Source organism: Trematomus bernacchii, unplaced genomic scaffold, assembly GCF_902827165.1.
Source record: "Trematomus bernacchii unplaced genomic scaffold, fTreBer1.1, whole genome shotgun sequence".
Classification (NCBI taxonomy): Eukaryota; Metazoa; Chordata; class Actinopteri; order Perciformes; family Nototheniidae; genus Trematomus; species Trematomus bernacchii.
The window spans coordinates 4,539,026-4,559,468 of record NW_022987524.1 but is presented as its reverse complement, the minus strand read 5'-3'; positions in this window follow the sequence as shown (position 1 = coordinate 4,559,468).

Here is a 20,443-nt window from a genome sequence, read left to right as displayed (position 1 = left end):
ATGTATTCCCATCGGCGGCGGTATTTGACGCTCATGGAAGCACCGCATCGGTCCATGTCGGCGGCCCTTAAAGGCAATGTGAGCGTCCATTCCCATTGGATAACGGAGAATTGTACAACCGGAAGTAACTATTCTCCTTACTGTCGATTGATTTTACATTGATATCTGCACTACTCATCAACTCAAAAACACCAGATTATCCTTGTTAATTACACAACATTGATTGGTTTAAATTGTGTGCAATGCTTTTGTATGAGAAACAAATATTTTTTCGGAGTTTAGGATGGCAGAAGACACTCCACTACCCAGAATCCTCAGCTATCATTTAGGACTACAGCATGTGCTTTGTTTGACAAACCCCATGATTAGTTCTCAAGCTCTGTGATTGGTTGACCTCCAACTGCATTCCATATGAAAAAAAACGTTTCGGAAAAGATAAAATCATACTTTATTCAGCAGTGCTTGCTTTACTCTTTGAAAGTCATCACATGAATGCATTGTAATAAATGGTTCGGCTGCATTAAATATTACACATCTGTCGGGCCTCAGAATAGACCGGAAACTATTCTTTTACCGTTCTGTTTTAATTTCACAATAAAGTTAGTAGTAATAATTTGTTTTGATATTATTGTTTTTTATTAACTACTAGACCGCTGGGTCATGTTAAGACCATCTTTTCTGTGTTGCTGTGGGTTTTTTACATCGCTTTTGTGTTACAAATATCAAAACAATAACAAAATATATCCGTCGTAAACTAAACCGGAAACAGCAGTATATTTTATTTAGTTAACACTGTAAACTTGACAGCTTTTTAACCCAAACCACCTACTGGTTAAAGCACGTTATTACACGTTTAGAGTAATTGCAATGCAGGTAGATTGTGTTGCTTTTTAATGACTGTTTAAAATGCCTTTTTCTTAATGTCTTTCATTTTTGTAAAGCACTTTTGAATGTAGGACACGTTCAAGTCTTGATTTGGATAGTGTGCCGTCGATGGGTTTCATTCCATTTCAAAGTGCTGTTTGACGCGGTGTAAACTTCGTGCACTGCCACTCCAACATCCAATCACAGAGCTTGAGAACTAATCACGGGGTTTGTCAAACAAAGCACATGCTGTAATCCTAAATGATAGCTGAGGATTCTGGGTAGTGTAGTGTCTTCTGCCATCCTAAACTCCGAAAAAATATTTGTTTCTCCGAATCGAAGGGGAAAAATACAAAAGCATTGCACACAATTTAAACCAATCAATGTTGTGTAATTAACAAGGATACTCTGGTGTTTTTGAGTTGATGAGTAGTGCAGATATCACTGTAAAATCAATCGACAGTAAGGAGAATAGTTACTTCCGGGTGTACAATTCTCCGTTATCCAATGGGAATGGACGCTCACATTGCCTTTAAGGGCCGCCGACATGGACCGATGCGGTGCTTCCATGAGCGTCAAATACCGCCGCCGATGGGAATACATTGCAATCAGTTGAAAGCTCTTTGCGTCCGTTTATGAAGCTGAAGGAGCCTCGGCGTGTCACAACTGGACGCCACGGGACCCTGACCAAGCGTCGCTCCTGGACGTTTAGGGAGTGAGAGTGTGTTGGATACACAGGTAGCCATGTCCGACTATAAATGCCGCTGAACCACATTAATAAACAATGAACCGCAGCACTATAAGTATAAGGTTGGAGAAGTAGTTCTTTAATTTAGTCTGGCTTTGTATGATTAAAAGCAACACGATCATCGACCCAACGCAGTGTTGTTGTTGTTGTGAGCGGCGTTGGGGAGAAAATCAGCTACGTAAACGGTGATGTCATGACGCAGCACCAGTCGGGCTCTGGGCGGTGGAAACACAACTGGGGCTAAAAAGAAGAACCCACGGAGCTGGAACTGGTTTGGTGGAAAAGGGGCATCAGACACTCCCCATTGATAAGGACGGCATGCAGCACACATGATGTTGTGACTTAGTCTGGTTTGTACATCAATAGCTAAAGTTCCTGTTTTGGCTTATTACATCAGCGGCCAGGGACCCTGGGTTTCCCTATTACACGGTCCTCAAACACACACTCAAAGGAAACTGTCCCTGAATGACTTTAAAACACATAGGAATGTATATTTGTTTGCATTTATTGACATTACATTTAAAGCAAGAGACTTTAAACTGTTGTCTCTGGCCTGACTGTTGAGGCTGAAGCTGGTCCTTAACCATTTCTTCACTTGTCAAGGCAAGTGCAGCACACCATTCTCTTCCAAAAAGCAGGCTGCCTGGCATTGTCTTTCTCATTCTATGGGGAGTACAATAAAAAAAAAGAGAATCAGTAGAGAAAGACATGTCATTTTCTAACATTCAACAAAATGCTGACAATCAGGAGATGTCTTTAGCCTGTTAAACCCGGGCGGGAGCTGCACGCTTTTTTCACGAAACTGTATCTCAGGGCTTCTTAACATCTAACAACCTATTAATGTCATACCCACTTAACGGGAAGAAACTCAGCTAACTGACGATATGAACAATTTTTACCGAAACAAAACACAAGTCTAACGAAAAAATGCTAACACACTTAGCACATAACTCACGGTATAAATACTTTATTACTTATCGGATCTGCACAAACAAGATATCAGATTAAAGCTGAGATTCCACAGATTCTCGAGGTATAAGTATCATCACTGTGCAACCAAAACTCAGGCCAGCGAAGGCAAACCAAGACAACACACCACGTAGCTTTACGGAGCCAAAACGGCAAATATGTCTTACCTTTGCTGTTTTTCTGATCAAAAGTTGTGTTCAATGGCATTACAACGATAAAAACGCTGTTGAAGGTTAATCCAATGTCTCTGTGTCCCTTTGAAATGATTACTGATAATCCATCATCATATTTATGGCTATAACCTAGTTTTCAGTTTTCAGAGCATAACATAGCTTTCGGTTTGGGCAAGCTGCGTGCGCATCACTCTCACTCCTCAATGGTAACGTGTAGGTGGATTTAGGAACTTTCCTCTCGATTCTATTGGCTCTAACAGTTCAAAAGAGGTGTCAATCATCAAAATCGACCGAGGGGGGCCAAATATATGGCAAATCCACTCAAATGACCCCAGAAGTGTTTTTTTTTGTGCTAAACCTTTCTAAAAAGGTCAAATGACACTTGTTTTACATCAATCTTGATACAGGGTACTTATTATGTTATAAAACGGACAAGTCAAATCAAGCAATCTGATTGGTTCTTAGCCGTGATATAATGAGCGTATATCACAGGTAGAATTGTAGTTACTTTTCACAAGTCAGTATCCCTCCGCGTCAGAGAAAAGCTACAACCGTTACAACTGTTAAATTACGTCCGTTACGAAACTAACTAACAAACAAAGCTTAAGATGGAAACATTTAAGGTTAACTTCGACCTCCGGGGTGGCCTTACTATGGAGGAGTGGATCCGCTTCGCGTCGGGCGGAACCACGCCCCTTAGCTGTGATATAAGGACCATATACCACAGCCTGTCGTGAGCTATTGCTTAATTATAGTTTGGATTCCTAAAGTTTTTAGTCTACTATCCCATCATTCAAGGGTGGTTTTCACTATAAGTAATGTTTTGTTTTTTTTGGACGGACACTATAATTTAAATTGTTTTACTATGTTCAATCTGAATTTACTTTAAAATAAAAAAAAATCTATATTGATACTGACTTTTCTACATCCAACTCACAGGTTTATCATTGCTTTGAGAACAAAGATTATTAATTTACCCCTTTTAGAAGCGAAGATATATTCATTTGTTCTGGGAATGTCATTTTCGAGCCTGAGACCTGAAAAACAGGCTCAGGGCTTAACAGGTTAAGTCAAAAGCAACTTGTTTTTTAGAAAAAAGCATTATCATTTTCAAAACTCATGAAGGCTCTGGACAAAGAAGCCAGACTTATGACTTCAAGATTTTTGATGCTTTTATATCAGACAGAGAATCAATGAACGGAAACGAAGTAAGCAGAAGAGAAGTTCAAACTTGATAACACCTCTCTGCTGGTCTGTTCCACTTGACTTAACATTTTAAATCCTATCTTGTCTGGTCAGGTCCACTCTACTCTTGTGTACTGTTTAACTTGTCTGACTAATCAGAATGTAAGTGATTACCTACCTTTGAGAAGATACTGCGGAAGAAGCGGGAGAAGCGATTGCTGCTCCTCTTTGCCTTGTTCTCCTCAACATCGTCTTTGTTTTTGCTAAGACACTCAGAGTCAGGCTGACACTGGACAACAGAGATCTGGCTGAGGGTTTCGTCATCCTCATCATCAGAGTCGGTAAACTGATGAACCAATGTTATTGAGCTGGCAGAAGACAGAGATGAGTCATTTCTGATAGCTCCCGGTGTCTGGTCCTTGTCCTCTATGTCCACTAACTGTAGCGGAATGGACCTACTAGCAGCGTTGCAGGATGTGGTGGAGGGTGTTTCTTGAGAACAAAGAGAGCCCTGTTTGTACTCTCTACTGCTCCTAGATGTCAAGTCAGCACTGGCATAACTGACGGACTCATCTAAATGTTCCAATGGCTGAGTCTTTCTCTTGCGCCATCTACTGAAACTTCTCCTCCACTGAGACCTTTTGTTCTTTCCTTTACCACGAGGCAATCTCATGACCATTGTCTGGGTAGGCTCAGGGACCTCCAACGATGTGGGAGACTCAGGGACCTCCAGTGTCTTAGCAGGCTCAGGGACCTCCAGTGTGTTTGGAGACTCAGGGACCTCCAGTGTCTTGTGAGGCTCAGGGACCTCCAGTCCCTTTGGAGACTCAGGGACCTCAAGTGTCTTAGTAGACTCAGTGACCTCCAGTGTCTTAGTAGACTCAATGACCTCCAGTGTCTGGTGAGGCTCAGTGACCTCCAGTGTCTGGTGAGGCTCAGAGCCCTCCAGGTTCTTGGTAGGCTCAGGAACCTCAACTTGCATGGGAAGCTCAGCTACCTCCAGTATCTTGGTCAGCTCAGTGACCTTCAGTGTCTTTGTAGACTCAGTGACCTCCAGTCTCTTTGGAGGCTCAGGGACCTCCAGTGTCTTGGGAGACTCAGTGACCTCCAGGTTCTGGGGAGGCTCAGGGACATCCGGGTTCTTGGTAAGCTCTGGAATCTCTACTTGCTTGGAAGGCTCTGGGACCTCCAGTGTATTAGCAGGATCAGTGTCCTGCAGAGGCTTGTCAGTTTCTTCAAAACCATCCGCCTCTGTCTCCAGATCTTCTGGAAACAAGTAGCTGTGGCATACTTCAGAAATGACCTTGTTGAGATCCCGATCAACTGGTGCGATCATATCTGAGATGTCTGAATCATTGTCGAAACACCAAGTGTCTCCCATGCTGTCATCGCTCATGGTTGAATAGGACCATGGGCTGGTGACCTCTTTATCTTTCATAAGATCATCACGATTCATGAGATCATCAAGATACGCAAGAGTCTGGTCAAGAATTTCAGATTCAGTAATGTGACCTGATGGGTCTGAGAATGCAGGAGAGATGGAGATTTCTTCCATGTTCTCCTCTTCCTCCAGTGTCTTAGTAGACTCAGTGACCTCCAGTGTCTGGTGAGGCTCACTGACCTCCAGGTTCTTGGGAGACTCAGGGACCTCCATTGTGTTGAAAGGCTCAGTGACCTCCAGTGTCTGGTGAGGCTCACCGACCTCCAGGTTCTTGGGAGACTCAGGGACCTCCATTGTGTTGAAAGGCTCAGTGACCTCCATTGTCTGGTAAGGCTCAGAGACCTCCAGGTTCTCGGTAGGCTCAGGAACCTCAACTTGCATGGGAAGCTCAGCAAGCTCCAGTATCATGGTAGGCTCAGTGACTTCTAGTGTCTTGGGAGACTCAGGGACCTCCAGTATCTTGGTCAGCTCAGTGACCTTCCGTGTCTTTGTAGACTCAGTGACCTCCAGTCTCTTTGGAGGCTCAGGGACCTCCAGTTTCTTGGGAGACTCAGTGACCCCCAGGTTCTGGGGAGGCTCAGGGACATCCAGGTTCTTGGTAAGCTCTGGAATCTCTACTTGCTTGGAAGGCTCTGGGACCTCCAGTGTATTAGCAGGATCAGTGTCCTGCAGAGGCTTGTCAGTTTCTTCAAAACCATCCGCCTCTGTCTCCAGATCTTCTGGAAACAAGTAGTTGTGGCATACTTCAGAAATGACCTTGTTGAGATCCCGATCAACTGGTGCGATCATATCTGAGATGTCTGAATCATTGTCGAAACACCAAGTGTCTCCCATACTGTCATCGCTCATGGTTGAATAGGACCATGGGCTGGTGACCTCTTTATCTTTCATAAGATCATCACGATTCATGAGATCATCAAGATACGCAAGAGTCTGGTCAAGAATTTCAGATTCAGTAATGTGACCTGATGGGTCTGAGAATGCAGGAGAGATGGAGATTTCTTCCATGTTCTCCTCTTCCTCCAGTGTCTTAGTAGACTCAGTGACCTCTAGTGTCTGGTGAGGCTCACTGACCTCCAGGTTCTTGGGAGACTCAGGGACCTCCATTGTGTTGAAAGGCTCAGTGACCTCCAGTGTCTGGTGAGGCTCAGAGACCTCCAGGTTCTCGGTAGGCTCAGGAACCTCAACTTGCATGGGAAGCTCAGCAAGCTCCAGTATCATGGTGGGCTCAGTGACATCTAGTGTCTTGGGAGACTCAGGGACCTCCAGTATCTTGGTCAGCTCAGTGACCTTCAGTGTCTTTGTAGACTCAGTGACCTCCAGTCTATTTGGAGGCTCAGGGACCTCCAGTGTCTTGGGAGACTCAGTGACTTCCAGCGTCTGGGGAGGCTGAGGGACATCCAGGTTCTTGGTAGGCTCACGGACCTCCAATGTATTAGCAGGATCAGTGTCCTGCAGAGGCTTGTCAGTTTCTTCAAAACCATCCGCCTCTGTCTCCAGATCTTCTGGAAATAAGTAACCGTGGCATACTTCAGTAATCACCTTGTTGAGATCCTGATCAACTGGTGCAATCATATCTGAGATGTCTGAATCATTGTCGAAACACCAAGTGTCTCCCATGCTGTCATCGCTCATGGTTGAATAGGACCATGGGCTGGTGACCTCTTTATCTTTCATAAGATCATCACGATTCATGAGATCATCAAGATACGCAAGAGTCTGGTCAAGAATTTCAGATTCAGCAATGTGACCTGATGGGTCTGAGAATGCAGGAGAGATGGAGATTTCTTCCATGTTCTCCTCTTCCTCCAGTGTCTTAGTAGACTCAGTGACCTCCAGTGTCTGGTGAGGCTCACTGACCTCCAGGTTCTTGGGAGACTCAGGGACCTCCATTGTGTTGAAAGGCTCAGTGACCTCCAGTGTCTGGTAAGGCTCAGAGACCTCCAGGTTCTTGGTAGGCTCAGGAACCTCAACTTGCATGGGAAGCTCAGCAAGCTCCAGTATCATGGTGGGCTCAGTGACTTCTAGTGTCTTGGGAGACTCAGGGACCTCCAGTATCTTGGTCAGCTCAGTGACCTTCAGTGTCTTTGTAGACTCAGTGACCTCCAGTCTCTTTGGAGGCTCAGGGACCTCCAGTGTCTTGGGAGACTCAGTGACTTCCAGCGTCTGGGGAGGCTCAGGGACATCCGGGTTCTTGGTAAGCTCTGGAATCTCTACTTGCTTGGAAGGCTCTGGGACCTCCAGTGTATTAGCAGGATTAGTGTCCTGCAGAGGCTTGTGAGTTTCTTCAAAACCATCCGCCTCTGTCTCCAGATCTTCTGGAAACAAGTAGCTGTGGCATACTTCAGAAATGACCTTGTTGAGATCCCGATCAACTGGTGCGATCATATCTGAGATGTCTGAATCATTGTCGAAACACCAAGTGTCTCCCATGCTGTCATCGCTCATGGTTGAATAGGACCATGGGCTGGTGACCTCTTTATCTTTCATAAGATCATCACGATTCATGAGATCATCAAGATACGCAAGAGTCTGGTCAAGAATTTCAGATTCAGTAATGTGACCTGATGGGTCTGAAAACGCAGGAGAGATGGAGATTTCTTCAATGTTCTCCTCTTCCTTTCCCATGTTGTCTGAATGAGGAATCTGTGGAGATATAAAACAGTGTTCTTGCTTGTTTTCATTTACTTGTAAGGATAATATGTGATTTTTGGACAAACAACAACATTTTGCATGTTCTCGTGGATGGACGACTTTCATTTCTTCTTGCTTATATTTATACTAAGTGTATTAAGTTTACTTGATATATTATCTGCTGTATAAATACAATTAATTTAGCTGTAAGATGTTTAGATTACTTTCTGATACAAATTGAAATAGTGTAGCTTCACCCTTGTTCTTTTATACTTAACATGCCTTAGGCTACATCAACACATATTTGCTGTTACATTGTTTGCTCAGATATCATGGCTGTAAATCTTTTTCCACATGTCCTTAATCTCACCCTAAAACTCACTAAAGGCTATTTACGTCACTAATAATGTCTTCATCACTCTTTATAGACTTTTAACCGTGCCAAGTAATCTCCAAACTAGCCTCTTAAGCCTCTTTAAAATGCCTTCACTTACCTGCCTGTTTTCAGGCATTTTCAGTTTGGTTGACTTTGTCTTTCTGTTCTCTTATTCTGAGCTTTCTGTCTATGGGTTTTCTCAGGAAGAGGGTTGTAATACAGTGTCTGTAGTTTTGTGCAGATAATCTCTGTGAAGTGTTCACTGTGGAGAGTAAGTTTGAACTGAACCTGTCTCAAACTGCAGTGTGACTGTGTTAGAACTGAGATAGAACTCTCTCTCTGTTGTAGGACTTCTAGAACTACAGAATGTATTCATGACATTCCAATCCATGTGTTACCAATAGCAACACCAATCAAAAATGCACAGTCACAAAAACATATATAAGACATATTTAAAACAGTAAAAAAACAATACACGACAATCGTTTAATTGCCACATTGCGCAAATGAGTTCTCCTTTTTTCATTTCATTTAATCGTTTATTTGGCAGGGACAATGCACAGTAATGAACACTTAAAACTTTGAAATGTGTCAAGCGTAACAGTGCCAGATTTACCTTTGAGCTAATTTCCATCCGCAGTCCCTCACATAAAACATTATCCTGTCACGTCTCCTGGGATATTCCAAAGCTATATAGCCCAAAATACAAAATAAATCCCAAATGACCCATGATAATCTGCTATATTATAATTTTTTTCTAAAGCTGTTCATTTTTTCTCCTTATTAAGAATATCCTGTTCCTTCTAAAATTCTCAGTTGAGAAACAATAAGTCAGAACAGAGGGACATAAAGAGGTTATCCTGGCGTTTTTCATCAAATACATTTAGATTTTCTGCAGGTCCAGAAGTTCCTTCAGGCAAGTACACTGAAACACTTTAAAAATGATACACCTTCAGAAAACTTAAAGTTAAAATTGTTTTATAAGTACAGTTCTTTGGCCCTCCTGGGTCACAGCCTGGCAGCCTACATCTCTGTGCTGGACAGAGAGAGACTGAGGAAGCTGACCAACGGATCCTGTCTGACACCACGCTGTGGCTCTGCAGACTCTTCAGGTACGCCTGCTGTGGATACAAAAAAACGTATGTTTTGTTTGGATTGATTAATACAAAGTAAAAATACAGCGTCAGCAGTAGCACAGCGTCCTACAATCACAGCCTCTGTAGATTGGTGAGGAATGACTCCTCAAACCCAGAAAGGAGTCAGCATTTGACCACCTCATTTCATTTCATTTCAAACCTTTATTTATTCAGGTTGTATCCCATTGAGATCATTGACCTCTTTTTCAAGGGAGACCTGCTCAAGTAGGTTCCACATAAAACATTAAAAACATAAACAGAACAACAAAAGGACATCAAACAGTAGCATTACAGGGATTACAAATTACATACTATCCACATGCACAGGTACCAACAGCTTCCGATTCAGTAGCAACCAACCGAGCTTTAAAAACATTTAGTGGCAACAGATTGCTCAGTTTCCATTTTAATTGCAGACTATTCCAGGACAGTGGAGCTGCGCATCTAAATGCTATTTTCCCTAAGACAGTCCTAGCAGTTGGCACATTTAATAAAACCACAGCATGCGATCTCAGGCAGTAGCCACTTACAATTCGCCGTGAGATCATGGAGCAGATGTAGGATGGAAGTTTCCCTAACATGGCTTTATATATAAAAATGTACCAGTGACTGAGCCTCCGTACAGTTAGTGAAGGCAGACCAGCCCTTGCATACAGGGTACAGTGATGAGTTAATGCTTTACAGTTTGTCACAAATCTCAGTGCACTGTGATACGCAGCATCTAACTTGACCAGGCAATTGGCAGGTGCATTCATATAAATCAGATCACCATAGTCCAGCACAGGTAAAAAGGTCACAGTGACTAGCCTTTTTCTGGCCTCGAGCGAGAAACAGGACTTGTTCCTGTAGAAGAAACCTAGTCTAACCCTCAGTTTTTTAAGCAGGATATTGACATGACGTTTAAAAGTGAGACAATCATCAAGCCAGATACCAAGGTATTTGTAACAGGCAACCACTTCAAGTTTTATTCCTTGCGTAGTTAAAATATCTAAAACAGGCTCTGGTGTCTTTTTGGCTTTTGAAAAGAGCATTACCTTGGTTTTATCCACATTTAAAAGAAGCTTTAGTTCAGAGAGCTGAGTCTGAATAATGTTAAAAGCAGTTTGCAATTCAACAACAGCCTCCTTAATGGAGGGACATGCACAGCACATAACGGTATCGTCCGCATAAAAATGTAAAGTTGCTCCATCGACATTTTCACCTAAACTATTGATGTAGATGGAGAATAAAAGTGGACCTAAAACAGAACCTTGAGGAACACCATTAGTAATGTTTAACCACTCTGAAGACAGCCCATCAAAATGAACACATTGGGACCTTTCAGAGAGGTAGTTCACAAACCACCCCACTGCATGGCTGGATAAGCCAATACTGAGTAGCCTCTGCTTTAAGATGCGATGATCGACGGTATCAAACGCTTTGGAAAGGTCAATAAATAGAGCTGCACAACTCTGCTTATTATCTAAAAAACTCGCCACATCATTCAACACTTTCATTGTGGCAGTGATGGTGCTATGTTGTTTTCTGAAGCCTGACTGATGTTTAGACAGGATGTCATTTGTACATAAAAACACCTTTACCTGTTCACTCACTAGGCGTTCAAGAACCTTAGCCAGAACTGACAATTTAGAGATGGGCCTATAATTATTTAAAACAGTTGCCTCCCCTCCTTTCAGCAAAGGCAGGACATACGCTGACTTCCACAGTTTTGGAATTGTGTTTGTGCTGAGGGAGAGGTTAAAAAGAGTAGTGAGAGGTGGAGCAATAAAATCTGCAGCTATCTTTAAAAAGAAAGGTTCCACGTTGTCCGGGCCGGCCGGTTTCTTAGGATCTAACTTGGTTAAAGCTTCACGAACAACATCAACAGTAAAAGGAGTAAAACTGAAAGGGTTTTCCAGACCACATTGTTCAGAGTCACCGACTGTGGTGTTCACAGTAGCAGAGTTAGTCACAGAATCAAACATAGAACCGCAGGACACAAAATGCTCATTAAAACAATTTAGCATAGTAGCCCTGTCCGATATAGAGCCAGATGTTGTGGTAATGCACGGAGGTAGCTCATTTCGGATCTCACCGGTGGATAGCGATTTTATGGCTTTCCAAAATTTCCTAGGATTATTTAGGTTTTCTGTAGTAACTGACAAATAGTACTTCGACTTAGCACTTTTGACCTGTGAAGTGAAGCTATTTCTTAGTTGCCTAAAACGCAGCCATTCAACCTCTGAGCCTGATTTCCTAGCCTTTGCCCAGGCCTTGTTTCTCTCATGTAGGAGACTGGACAGTTCAGCAGAAAACCAAGGATTGTCTCGTCCCTTTACTCTAAAAGTACGTAGGGGTGCATGTCTATCTATAATTTCCATAAAACCAAGATAAAAATAAGACCATGCAGTTTCAACATCAGCACACAGATCGATTTTTCCCCAATCAAACCCAAACAGATCATGAACAAAACCCTGCTCCACAAAATGTTTTATGTGTCTCTTAATAATAATACGGGGTTTAGCCTTTTGGACCTTAGTGTCCCTAATTGTGGCTACAACACAGTGGTCACTCACATCATTTGCAAATACTCCCACAGATGGGTATTTATAGGGAACATTAGTTAGAATGAGATCAATTAGGGATGATTTATTAGGGGACTTAACGTTAGGGCGAGTAGGACTGTCAACAATCTGAGTAACATTCAGAGAGATACAAAGGTTTTTAAAATCCTCTGATACTGCAGTTAACCAGTCCCAGTTAAAATCTCCAAGTAGCACTATTTCCTTGTAGTCTAGTTGTGAAATAAGTTTTGCTAGTGAAGACAAGGAGTCCTTGACAGCTGAGGGGGGTCTGTAACACCCCACCACCATGACTTGTTGCCCCTTTGCCACTTCTATATTTAAGGCTAAAAATTCGAATTGCTTACTGACAGATTTGGAGATCAATGTGGTTACACTGAACTTATTTTTAACATAAATGGCAACTCCACCACCTTTATTAGGCCGGTCGGTACGATACACATTATAGCCATTTAAGGATATGTCAGAGGCCAAAATAGTTTTATTTAGCCATGTTTCTGATAACACAATGACATCAGCGTCAGTCGAGCTTGCCCAAATGCGGACAAAATCTAGTTTACCTAACAGACTGCGCACATTCAAGTGGATGAAACCCAACCCAGACCTAGCTTTAAAATCAGCAGGAGTAGCGATCTGACTACTACTACTGGGCGGACCAGGGTTAGGTTGAACATTTCCTGACAGTAATAACAACAAAAAAACCAGGCATCTTTTCCTCTTAATCGACACACACACATTGTCATCTACTTTAGAATCACCGGAAAAGTCTGCGAGAGTGTAATTTGAGCTTAAGAAGCAGTCCTGAAGTACCATCATCGCAGGCAAACAAAAAAGACAAACATATTTTGTCGAGCAGATTGTCTGCGACAAGGTGACCGGTAACTGTTTGTGTAACACATCTGACCCTTTGCAGGGGATGCCTACTGCGGGTGGCAGAACAGACCTGAATCCAGTAGGCTTCTCAGGATGACTAGAGATCTTCTCATAGTCCAGAACAGTTAACAGGCACAGCAGAATCACGATATGGGCCATCCTCCCAGACCAGCACACAATATCCGCGATGTTCCCGGGGCAAAAATCCTCCTCCTCACAGCAGCAAAGGACAGGCGAAAGCAGCAGCGAGGAAGCGCACCGGTCTTTCCGTGGTATCCCCGGGGTAAGAGGTCTCCTCAGCAAGCAGCACACGACACTAGAACACACGACAGGTGGGAGCAGGCCTCCGTAACAGCAGAACCAGGACAGGTGGAGAGCAGGCCCCAGCCGCGGCAGATCCTCCTCCGCAGGCAGCACACGCCCGGTGAAAGCAGGCCCCTAGCCCGCAGCGTGGAGCCACTCTACAGGTGGGAGCAGGCCTCCGTAGATCGTAGATGACCGGTTTCCTTCACTTGCAGCTCAATTCCCCGTTCAAATGTGCGTTGTCTGTCAGCTTTCCTGTTTGGAAATCCTGACAAGAAGATGCTTGTAATCCTGAAAGCCTTCTTTTCCTCCGAATAATCCAAACGAATCAAAGTGTCTTCTAGCTAGCAAGCTAGCAGTTAGCCATGGTGTCACTGGAGGACACACTTTTACAAGCAGTTTTGTTTATAACAATAGCCTATCCCGCGGCTGGTGAGCCCCAAGGTGTTTCATTTGTGAATCAAATGTGAAAAGCAAGAGCACCTGTTTCCTTCCCTCAAAGACAGCGATTTGTGAACGTGTTTTTGGTTATAAGCCTAAAACAGCTACTGTGGTTAACACAAGCTGTTTTTGTTTTGTTCTGCAGCATAAAATACGTCAGTCAATATCCCACTGGTGAACGTCTGAAGGTTCAATGTCTCATAAGTGACCAGGTGACTAAATGAGACTACTAAAAGTCATCACGCCAAACATTAGCCACCCTTAGCTTAGCGGTGGAAACGTCATGCAATGTATGATGTCGTTTTCTTTATAGCCTAATGCTTATTTTTCTGCCGATTATGTATAATCTTCATCATTATAAAGTGGTGTTAATATGTAGAGATTATCCTGCTGAACAAAACGTGTAAGTATCATAAACGTTTGTTTGCTAAATATCTTGTTTTCTTCAATATTCCAAAATCCAAAATTGCTTTTTGTTGAGCGAGGCCTTGTGATGCAGTTGGAGTGAAATACATACCTCCTTTACTGTGGCGTTGCTCTTTACTGAACTGTATGTTAGCCGTGTGTGTAGTTTCTGATGTGGCTCTGTTGCTTTCTGGGCCCTGCTGGCCTGTATTTAGCTTCATGTGTCAGTGTAGTTGCTTTATTGCAGCTGTTTACGCACACAAAATCAGCTCCACGGACAGCAGCCATGGAGAGCCAGGTTACCTGAGTAAGTGCGTTTATCTGTTGTGTCGCTCATTGAGCGTGTGTGTCTGTTAAAGAGGGAGGGGGAAATAAATGTGACTTTTTTGTTATGCAATGTTCTGCACATTACACTTCTTTTGCAATGCCTATGAAAATGTTCCTGCTGCTGCGTTCACTTGCTGCTGCTGCGTTCATGTTGCTGCTGCTCGCCTGCCCGACCACCACCCCAGCTTCCACCCCAGCATCCGCCTGTAGGCTCGGGGGGGCAGATATACATATGTTGAGTGATGAGGCCCGAGCCTAGACGCCAAACTCAAACTATATGCTGCTTAATAAACATGTCAAGAAACACATGAGTTGTCTGACTGAAGTAAGGGATAATGTGCAGCGACGCGGTCATTATGGGGAAAAGAACACCGACAGGCTGATCAGGAGCCCGACGCGAAGCGGAGGGATCTAGATCGGCATGAAGGTTTCTCCTCAGGTCAAGAGTTAAAAACTCAGTCAACAAAATCTCTTTATCGTCACGTTTAATGAGCCTGATTATCCCCACAACAGTTTTGTGATGAGAGCCGGTCGTTCCAAATAATTAGTTGGAGGTCGCGTCTCTCTCCTCTTCTATCACCCACCATATAACAATTACAGACATTTTATACATTTAAAGCACCACGAAAGGTAACCGCATTAATCAATCTTATCATGATCTGCGGGGAATGTAACCCTTCTTTTATAGCCTTACAGTCTTTAATGAAAGCACTGCAAGGTAACCGTATTCATCAATGTTATATTGACCTACGGGGAATTTAACCCTATTTTGACACCTTCGTTAGTCTTTAATTAAAGCGTTGCAAGGTAACCGCATTAATCAATCTTATCATGATCTGCGGGGAATTTAACCCTCTTTTTCTAGCCTTGCAGCCTTCGTTTTTGCTCTAGATCCAGGACTCAAATACCCTTCTCTAAGCACTATTAATCTAATTTAACTAGAATATGTATTGTATTTCCCACCGTGACTAAAAACACTGAGAACGCTGCTGACAACTCTAAATTTTTTAGTATAATCAATCACAGATTTTTGATAATCAAAACAGGTGTCTGCTCACCTTTTGTATATGGCGCCTTGGTGTAGTTGTCAACAGTATCTCTGTGTCCTCCCCCTGGACTGGATTCTGTCCCCTGGCTATCGGTGTTCCTTTCTAGAGATCAGCTCACAAACGTCGGGAGTCACCACTTGTTGGAGTAGAATACCTCTGCTACGCGCCGTTCGTTGGATGAGGCTGGATCTCTATTAAATTAAGAAAGGAATTGAAAACACCGGAATCAAAAGTTACAACAATTATCTGAGTTTACTGGTAGGAAATCAAACACATATACAAGTTATACAGAGTACTCCGGGTACCCCGGGCTTTTAGATTTGTGATGCGATTCGGATAAATGCATCGGGATCAAACCAACTCATCAAACCAAAAAGAAATTGGACTTCAGGTCTGTGATGCGATTCGGACACAGATATCGGGATCAAACCAACTCACCAAACCCAAAAGCAATTTTACACACACAAACGTCAGTATTTCTATCTGTCTTTGGGGCGGAGATTTGTCGATTCTTCCTTCCCACTTTTCTCCCAAGCGAATCAGAGAAGCCCTGGGGAGGAGCTGCTTAAACTGACCACCTCCTCCAAGTGTCCTGATTGGCTGGATTCGCTTCTGGCCGAGGTCAATCAGAGTTTCGAACAGAGTGAGACCCCAAACCACACTAGGTCAAAAGTCAATGTTATCTCCGTCCCGATCTCCCCTCCCTACCTTTTCCAGGGGATCTTTTCTTATTTTACGATGTCTTTAACGACTTAGAAACAGCATCTGGCTCTTAGAGATGATAACAGCCAATGTTGGTGTGTGAAACACAGAATCTCTGGATCAGTGAGTTTAAAAGTGAGAATAACATTCTTTTTCTAAGTGATTATCAAAACCCGTTCAAACAATATATGTTTACTTCAATACAGTGTAGAATCATATCTTCTTACTTCAACATCTAAGCTTATTATGGGGTATCATCATATAGCGTTGCCATGGCGACAGATCACTTGTCATTAAACAAGATTTTTATGTTACTGCTGTAACTCCTGTAGACATAGAGTGGCGAAGTCACGCCCATCTACACTGTAAAAACTGTTCCGATGGTGAAGTCAACAAAACTCAATTTTTTTATGTAATTTACTTGCCCTAAATTAGTTTTTTTTCAATGTGCGTTTAAATAAGTAACACGTAAGCAACAATGAGAACATGTTTTAAGAACTCATTAATTTGTAAATTAATATCACATTTTCTGAACTTTCTTTAAAAAGACGTTTTGGAAAACGTAATAAAAATGCTTTTTTCAACGCCACGGTCATGCCACGCCTTCAAACGAGAATAATAATTTTGAATAATAATCAAAAAAGTGTGAGACTTCCTGTTCCTCTTTGCAGCGGTTCTTCAGCAGTTGGACACGTGTTTGCGTTGGATCCTCCTCAAACCATCGTAAAACAAGTAAGCATGCCACCTGAGTTATTAATTACTGCTTTTTAACTAGAAAGTGTTATTTACTTTTCTTGTATTCACTGTTTTGAACGAAACATCGACATTTTAATGCATGCCAGCGCCATTACTGCTGTTAAAGTTAGACTCAGCCCTGTCGTGCTCATGTAGTCTATTTCTTCACGCAAAGTTGTTGGGCAAAGTTTGCATCAAGTGCTTACCGACACAATTCTGTTAAAAGTGGTTAAGTTAAGAGTATGTATTAAGAATCAACTCCGCAAACTGTTCCCCTACGCCGCTCTAAGCGTTGGCCCGGGCACCGTGATGCGGCCGCGGGGCTCAGAGGCTCTCCTGCCGTGCATGTTGTGCGGTAAAATACCTCCGTTAAAACTATTCCCTACTACTTTATAACCCAGCGGTTATGTAAGAGTAAGTTACTAATGCGCCTATTTGATATTAATTCCTCTATATGTATTTCGCCGTTTGTTTTACTGTGAGCAATGAATTATCTTTCAACAATCTTAGTGTACCCAATTTAAACTCATAGTCTGCAGTTACAGCATCGAGTTCTTATTATACAAAATTAAGTGCAAACTATATTTTTCATGCTTTTGCAACGCTTTCCATGTTGGAATCTGCAGGAGAGTTAACGTTAGCTCTCAGTAGAAAGTGACGGAGGTGATTTCAGTTAAGGTGCATTCAGGCGCAATTCAGTAAAAGTGTGTATTGGGCGAGGAGGCATGTATAACGTCAGCAAGATGTGTTCAATGTAGTACAGTAAAATGCAGTCTTTAGCGAGAAATATCAATAAATACAGTTTTATTAAGGAGATGTTTTACTACAACATAAAGTAGATATTAGACAGTATGCAAACGAGATAAAGGAGTGTATATTGAAGTAATTAGGATCTGCTGTGTAGAGAATCATGGAATTGTACTGGTATCTAACAATGCCATCCTTATAAATGTATATAAATACAATACCGTTTTAAATGATAATTGTGTTTTAATGTTTGATTCAATTCATTGAATTAAATATGTTTTAATGAATTCTACTGAAATGATTGTTACATTGTCATCATGTAACTATTTTGTTCTTTCATTTGCCTCACCAGAAAACACACCTCTTGAAGACATTTTGCCTCCTGCTATGGACTTCAGGTTCACATTAGGTAAGCCCTTGAGTGTGTCAGAGTTGTTGTTTCAGAGGTTAATTCAAGACGTGTTATGTTTACATACTAATATAATGAGCATCAGGTAAACGTACCCATTTCTATTTTTTGAATCACAGATGGGATGGAGATGTAAACTATGCAGCACTAGTGTCACCACTCAAAGTGATATTTTAAAACATTATCGACTCCATCATGGAACCTTTGGACAGAAACGTGCCTTGCCCTGCATTCATGTAGACTGGCCTGCGCTCTCACTTATCAAGATAAAAGTTGAAATAATCGTCTGTTCTTTTTATTCTAGGACCCATGTGCCACTTTATATACATCTCTGAGCATGAGGTGGGGTTAAAAAGAAGTAGTTGGACATTTTATGAACTATATCAATATCATGACTATTTGGTTCATTTTCTTGCAAACCAGCCTTTTTTTGATGGCTTAAACCCCTTGTAATGCATGTGAATAGCACCTCTGTTACCGTCTGTTAACAGCTAATGTAAACTGGCTCGTTATGTTTTCAAGACGGATTTGATTTTTGTTTTGAGGAAAACACATGGTGTGTCCTGATTTGTACTCAATTTAGTGTTTTATTTGTATTTACAGGGAACAGCAGAGGTCGAAGTGCAACAGGCTCGTGATGCACAGCATGAAGTGATACGTTGCCCAAGAGCCAGATGCAGTTATAACCATCAAGTAATAACCATGTGTCTCCATGGATGTTAATGTGTTGTGCTTTTAAACAAACTTGTTACTCTTTTATGACAACTGTTTTGAAATAATCACATTTTAATAAAATGTATTAACATGTCCATAACGTTCCCTTTTTTAATTTATTTGTTTAATCTGCAATGTTTCAATGCTATCAAATATTTAAAGGGTTGGATTGAAATCAGGAAGAGTTTGTCGTATATAGGTTCCGGCAACTCAATTGTGTTTTATAATTTACTTTATTCTCGTGTGGTTCTTAGCAGATTGTTATTTGCATTGGTTACACTTAATATCTGGGCTTTTAATTGTAGGCTCATCTCATCTTTTCATATGCAGAAAAAATCACATTAGTGAGTTTACCCAACTCCTATAATTGCTTGGAATCGCTTGACACATCTTTTTTAAGTTTTAGCAAAGTAACACATTCTTGAGTAGAGGAAAACAAAAAAAAGTACATTTCACCAACTCAAAAATTGCAAAAGTTGACTAAACTCTTAAAATTGCTTGGAATCGCTTGACACATATTTTTTAAGTTTTACCAAAGCAACAGTTTTTACAGTGTACTTCCGCCCCATGGGACCTTATTTCGGAAAAATAATGTATTGAAGTCAATGGAGAGAGAAAACTTATCTTTCGATCCCGTTTGAATTGTGCCATGAATTACACATATGATGTTTGTCAATCTTAAAAAATAATTTCCATGTCAAAAAAGTCACAGTTTGTCGTAAAACTGTTGAAATATAAGACTATGAAAAATACGCAACTCGAAAGACTACAAATCCCAGAGTCGCGTAAGTGATGTCACAATAGCTAAGATCAGCGCCATATAGATATAATCTATCTATATGGCGCTGGCTAAGATAAGATAACTTTAACAAGATGCCTGTGTGCTTAGTACCAGGTTGTTATCATACCAGCAATGGGTCTTGCTCATTCTTTCGCTTCCCGTCTGATGAAAGGACTAGGAGTGTCTGGATCAAGCTAGCTAGTAGCTAGCACGTTAGTTAGCATTACAGCCGTGTCATTTTTATTAGCCTTAACACGAAGTAACATGAAGTAACCCAACATGTTAAACAGTAGGAGTAGTAGTCATATTTCGTGAACCCTTTGAATAGTACTGTCACCGGTGTGATCATTCTATAATACACAATTTAAGCCCGGGGGAGAAATGCTAACGCTAACGCTAGCGATCTTCTCTACTTCATGCTATCTGCACAAATGGTTGACATTAAACATTAAAATGACCAGGCAGTTCAGAGAGAATCAAAGGAAGGCAGGCAGGCAGCTTTGCATGACATTCTTCAGGACGTGTTTCATTGTGGTGATAGTGAGGGTAGTCAATCGTATTGTTGACAGTAGTGACGGCCATCTTGGTGACGTGTGTTGTTCTGTGAGACCAGAGATGTAGTTCATTGAGCGTTTCACACAAACAAATGTGTTACTTCACAGTTTTACGACACATTTTTTTTTTTTTGACTTGCAAAATTATCTTTTAAATTGACAAACATCATATGTGTAATTCGTGGCACAATTCAAACGGGATCGAAAGATAATCTTTCTCTCTCCATTGACTTCAATACATAATTTTTCCGAAATAAGGTCCCATGGAGGTCCACCGGAAGGGGAGGGACTTCGCCACTCTATTGTCTGATCGGCC